General features: G+C 36.7%; 1 long non-coding RNA gene across 1 annotated transcript; it reads left to right on the top strand.

Moving 5' to 3' along the window:
* The first annotated feature begins 414 nt into the window (after positions 1–414).
* Positions 415–2,144, top strand: LOC126380993 (uncharacterized). Its single transcript, XR_007568619.1, has 3 exons — positions 415–620; positions 694–943; positions 1,622–2,144. It is a non-coding gene; the product is annotated as an uncharacterized LOC126380993 (long non-coding RNA).
* Positions 2,145–6,346: the final 4,202 nt, after the last annotated feature.

The raw sequence follows: 6,346 nt of genomic DNA, 5'->3' as shown, positions 1-6,346 counted from the left end.
AAAAAAAGTTTGTATATTTAATTTTTTTAGACTTTTTGGCTGGAACGGGACAATTGTTTTCTTCATTGAATAATTTTAAATCTAAATAATTAATACGAAGTGGTGTTTTGTGGTTAATGACCGCATTAAGTTAGTCAGAAAACATTCGCGACAGTGTTATTATATCGGAATATTCAATAAACAAAGTGTATCTATCTATTTTCGCTTCGTGCCAACAAGCCGCTTCATAACCCCAAAGTTTATGCGGACTTTTGAGTTAATTCGTTTAGGGTTCCTGAGTAGGAGTCTGCTCCGAGAGTGGGGGCTTAGGTTTCATTTTTCATCGTCATCACCTTTTATCATTTCATTAATCATCAAAAAAAAATGTAAGACATGGCTGTATGGGCATAGTTTCCTTTGCCTTACCCTTCGGGGAAAACAAAAAAAAAATGGTGAAGTTCTATTGTATTGATAATTTTCTGTGCTACTTTTTTCCTACCTACTTTGTTAGAATTTGTAACTTACAAGTTCATCGATTCGAGCCCTACTTCACCATTTTGCGTCGATATTCTACTGGTAAAACTTCCAGAACCATTATGTGTTTTGGATAGAGCCAAAATGATAAAAAGTTTGTGGATAATGTTCGTTGATAAATTGCAATGTAAGTAATATATAATCGAATGACACTGTTATTATAAAGTTATTTATTTACAGGTGTTAGATGTTGATCGACTTTGTGTGTAACTCATACTCATACTAAGAGATGCAAGCAACAATAAGATGCAAGCAACAATAACAAGTCTCCCGATGAATGTTCCAGTCCGAGAGTTGGAAACAATGCGTCTGTATAAGTTGTGGAATATCTTTGGGAAGGCATACAAGAAGACAAAATCACAGGCCATAAGCTTATGGAAAGAAATGAAGAGTGACATTATATAGAAAAACAAAAATATCTCCGAGACAGGTAATAGGGTGAATATCAAAATGTGCCATGTTTGGTGGCGAACTTTCATATTTTGTTTTTCGTGAAAGTTCACCACCAAACTTGGCACATTTTGATATTCACCCAATAAAGTATTAAGGATTATAATTTACATTGTGTAAGACCCATTTAAAAGGTTTTATGTGTTTCAATCATAATGAGGGACGTTTTGGTGTTCCCCAAAAACACAATAGATGGTATTGTTAAGTTTTTTCTTCGTTTAAACTTCTAACTTCATGGATAATAGACATATGCATCTTTTATCTTTGTTTTTGGGTATAAATGATGCTGGTATATTATGATGATACAACTTCCACCTATTATTATTCTGATCAAAATAAAGAGAAGCAATGTAGGTAGCAATGTCATTCTATACATAATGTGATCCGAATATCAAGAAACAATTAGTTTATATTATATGATGATTCCATCATTACATTACATTTTACCCCCATTTATGTACCCCCGTAATGAGAAAATAGGTAATTATCACGTTAAAAGTGAACAACGCCATCTATCATGTGTTTGGGGAATGTCAATTAGAAAGACCCTCATTGTTGTAAGGCAACTTAATTATGATTAAAATATTGTTTTAATTTCAATCTAATGTTGGCATATTTTTACAATTATTTTTTGAAGAACATTCATATTTGCTTTCAGATTCCTGATGGATGCTCATGTATGCGTTGTTTGCAGGATGAGCTCACCTCAAAAGTATTAATATTATCTAGTGAACATAAGAGCTGTGTTAAGTGTGCCGTTCCATTGCATTGTATGTAGTTAGTAGCTATTTATGTTCATAAATGTTGTTAAACTATGTGCTATTAAAAAATCACTTTATAATTTATATTATAATTTATATTATCATATCATTGGCCCCGATTCCTGTAGACACCGCCTAATTTTATTTTAAGTTATATCCGTCAGTTTCATATCCGTCGAAAAGGAAAGGGACGGATGATTCACAGCTCTTAATTTTAGGAAGAATGAGTAAATGAATGAATAACCCGGGCGAATCAAAAAGGTACGTCACTGGTATGCAATCCGTTTGACATGCTGTCTACTAACTGTGTCGGGTTATTGACTGATGTAAAATTTTTAGACGGTTGTTTTAGATTTGTGCTTAAAATTGACGTGTGTTCCATAAATTTTATGCTTGTCGATTACCCGTCCCTTTCCTTTTCGGCGGATAAGAAAATGACAGATATAACTTAAAATAAAATTAGATGGTATTTACAGGAATTAGCACCATTAAATAGTTAAATAAGCTAGTTAGGCACATAACCCATATATTTTAATGTTACTGTCAAGTTTACTCTATTCCTACTTACTAATATGTTACCATATTGAGTCCCCTGACATGATTTATCTAATGACTATGTACTAACATCAGTAAGTAGTAACTGGGACCAGCAGCTTAACATGTCATTCGAAGCATAGATTATCTTAATTATCTTAATTCAGGCAATCGGTTGATCAGCCACCCATCTCCTAACCAAACTGGGGATCACAAAGTAATTTTTGTGGATTTGAACCTAGGACCTCCAGATGTGAGCCCAGCAGTCAGCCACTGGACCACGGAGGCCGAGAGGACTTGGTTAAGTTGCTGTTTTATTTCATCTATTTAATTAAATGTAGAAATATTTTGTGTGGTTGCACCTACTTATGATATTTTAAATATATAATAAAACAACTTATTTCTAAAAATATATCTTTCATTGTCTTTTAATAAAATTGTTTCATTTTAAAATTATTTTGAAAAATATAAATAGTAACCACGTCGTTTACCACCCCCTCAACTAATAAGATCTCACAATCAGTGTTTTTTGTTGTATCAAAATTGTTACTTGCATTTTAATGTAGGTACCTACCTACTCACAGTGAACTTATGACCTTTTGAGACCAGATTTCCACATCAAACATCCTTTGGTAGTCTTTATTGGCTTAAATACAAGACAAATATTATTACAAAATCTATAGGTACCAATGACGGACTTTCCAGACTACTTTTCCCAAACAAAGATAGATGGCTCTGTACAAATGTGCGATCGTTTAACCTTCTAATTTTACGGATAATTTATATACTGCCATTGCATTATAATCTATTTGAATAATTATTTATTCGAGTAATGAGAAAATAGGTATTTACGCATTTATCAAGTTAAATCTGGACAGCTCCATCTGTATTTTTTACCAAGATTAATTTTGACCTAGATTTAAATACGTCTTGCGAATTACGCATTTATCAAGTTAAATCTGGACAGCTCCATCTGTATTTTTTACCAAGATTAATTTTGACCAAGATTTAAATACGTCTTGCGAAAAATAATTGATCCAGATTTTATAGTTTTGCCAGGCCGTGGGGTATCTCCCTGATGCGGAGCAGTTTTTGAAAACCTGAAAGTATATCCGTACTTTTCATGATGTTCCAAACAAAACCCTCATACATCATTTTTACCCCCGAAGCATTATCGGGAAAAACTAAAATTTTGTATGGCGGCCATCTTGTTTTTCCGCCATTTTGATTTATTTTCAACGGTGATTGGATTTGACCAAGATTTAAGTACGTATAAAGGAAAAAAAAATGCCACAAGTGCGATAGTTTTGCCAGGCCGTAGAGTGCTGCCGTGATGCGGAGCATTTTTCCGAGATCAAGTAGCATTTCCATAAACATCTTGACGTCCCGATCACACACCTATACATTATTTTTACCCCCGAGACATTTTCTGGTAAAACAAAAATTTTGTATGGCGGCCATCTTATTTTCCGCCATTTTGATTTTTTGTCACGGGAGATTGGATTGGACCAAGATTTAAATAGGTATCGTGAAAACTAAAAAGTTCCAAGTGCGATAGTTTCACCAGGCCGTAGGGTGTCTCCCTGATGCGGAGCAGTTTTTTAAGATCGAACAGTTTTTCCATACTCAGCTTGACGTTTCGATCACACCTCCCATACATCATTTTTACCTCCGAGACATTTTCTGGAAAAACGAAATTTTGTATGGCGGCCATCTTGTTTTTCCGCCATTTTGTTTTTTTTTCACCAGTGATTGAATTTGACCAGGAATTAAATAGGTTTCGTTAAAAAAGAATCGTTCCAGGTGCGATAGTTTTGCCAGACTGTAGGGTGTCTCCCTGATGCGGAGCAGTTTTCCAAGATCTGGAAGTTTTCCCATACTCATCGGAAGTTTTTGATGACATCTCCCATACATCACTTTTACCCCCCGACGCTCCTTCTGGGAGAACAACCCTGTCAGTGAGTCAGTCAGTGAGTCAGTCAGTCAGTCAGTCAGTCAGTACATGGGTTTGTAGCTTTATATAGTATAACTAGATTTCGCGTGGTTCGCTCGCAGCAAGCTGCTCGCGTGTCCTGTATTAGTTCGAAGCTATGTATGGCGGCCATCTTGTTTTTCCGCCATTTTTTTTTACCGCGATAGAATTTGACCAAGACTTAAATAGGTCTCGTGGAATCAAAAAAGTTCTAGGTGCTATAGTTTTGCCAGGCCGTAGGGTGTCTCCCTGATGCGGAGCGGTTTTCCAAGATGACGTTCCGATCATCAATTTTACCTCTGAGACATTTTCTGGAAAAACAAAAATTTGTATGGCGGCCATCTTGTTTTTCGGCCATTTTGTTTTTTTTTTCACCGAGAATAAAATTTGACCAAGAATTAAATAGGTTTCACGAAAACAAAAAAGGTCCAGATGCGATAGTTTCGCCAGGTTTGTAGCTATATATAGTATAACTAGATGTCGCGTGGTTCGCGCGCAGCAAGCTGCTCGCGTGTCTTGTATTAGTTCGAAGCTTTTTCCCGCCATTTTTTACCGCGATAGAATTTGACCACAACAAAATTTTGTATGGCGGCCATCTTGTTTTTCAGCCATTTTGTTTTTTTTTCACTGGCGATAAAATTTGACCAAGACTTTAATAGGCTTCGTGAAAACAAAAAAGTTCCAGGTGCGATAGTTTCGCCAGGCTGTAGGGTGTCTCCCTGATGCGGAGCAGCTTTCGAAGATCGAAAAGTATTTCCATACTCAACATGATGTTTCGATCACATTCCTCATACATCATTTTTACCCCCGAGGCATTTTCGGGAAAAACGAAAATTTTGTATGGCGGCCATCTTGTTTTTCCGCCATTTTGGTTTTTTTTCAGCGGGGATTGGATTTGACCAAGATTTAAATATGTTTCGCGAAAGAAAAATTGTTCCAGGTTTTATAGTTTTGCCAGGCCGTAGGGTGTCTCCCTGATGCGGAGCAGTTTTTCAAGATCAAGAAAAATTTCCATATAAAACGGGATGTTCCGATTACAACCCCATACACAGTTTTTACCAACGAGACATTTTCTGGAAAAACAATTTTTTGTATGGCGGCCATCTTGTTTTTCGGCCATTTTGATTTTTTTTCACTCACGATAGAATTTGACCAAGATTTAAATAGGTTTTGCGAAAAAAAATTTGATCCAGGTATAATAGTTGCGCCAGGCCGTAGGGTGTCTCCCTGATGCGGAGCAGTTTTCCAAGATCTGGAAGTTTTCCCATACTCACCGGAACATTTGGATCACATCCCCCATACATCATTTTTACCCCCCGACGCTCCTTCTGGGAGAACAACTATGTCAGTCAGTCAGTCAGTCAATAGGTACATGGGTTTGTAGCTATATATAGTATAACTAGATGTCGCGTGGTTCGCTCGCAGCAAGCTGCTCGCGCGTCTTGTTTTCCCACAATTTTTTTATCGCGATAGAATTTGACCAAGACTTAAATAGGTGTCGTGAAATCACAAAAGTTCTAGGTGCTATAGTTTTGCCAGGCCGTAGGGTGTCTCTCTGATGCGGAGCAGTTTTCCAAGATGACGTTCTGATCACACCCCTATACATAATTTTTACACCCGAGACATTTTCTGGAAAAACAAATATTTATATGGCGGCCATCTTGTTTTTCGGCCATTTTGTTGTTTTTTCACCGTCGATAAAATTTGACCAAGATTTAAATAGGTTTCGTGAAAACAAAAAAGTTCCAGGTGCGATAATTTCGCCAGGCCGTAGGGTGTCTCCCTTATGCGGAGCAGTTTTCCAAGATGACGTTCCGATCACACCCCTATACATAATTTTTACACCCGAGACATTTTCTGGAAAAACAAAAATTTATATGGCGGCCATCTTGTCTTTCGGCCATTTTGTTTTTTTTTTTCACCGGCGATAAAATTTGACCAAGATTTAAATAGGTTTCGTGAAAACAAAAAAGTTCCAAGTGCGATAGGTTTGCCAGGCCGTAGGGTGTCTCCCTAATGCGGAGCAGTTTTCCAAGATAACGTTCCGATCACACCCCTATACATAATTTTTACACCCGAGACATTTTCTGGAAAAACAAAAATTTATATGGCGGCC

This window comes from Pectinophora gossypiella, unplaced genomic scaffold (assembly GCF_024362695.1).
Source record: "Pectinophora gossypiella unplaced genomic scaffold, ilPecGoss1.1 Pgos_33, whole genome shotgun sequence".
NCBI classification, from domain to species: Eukaryota; Metazoa; Arthropoda; class Insecta; order Lepidoptera; family Gelechiidae; genus Pectinophora; species Pectinophora gossypiella.
This window is presented reverse-complemented; position numbering and strand designations above follow the sequence as displayed.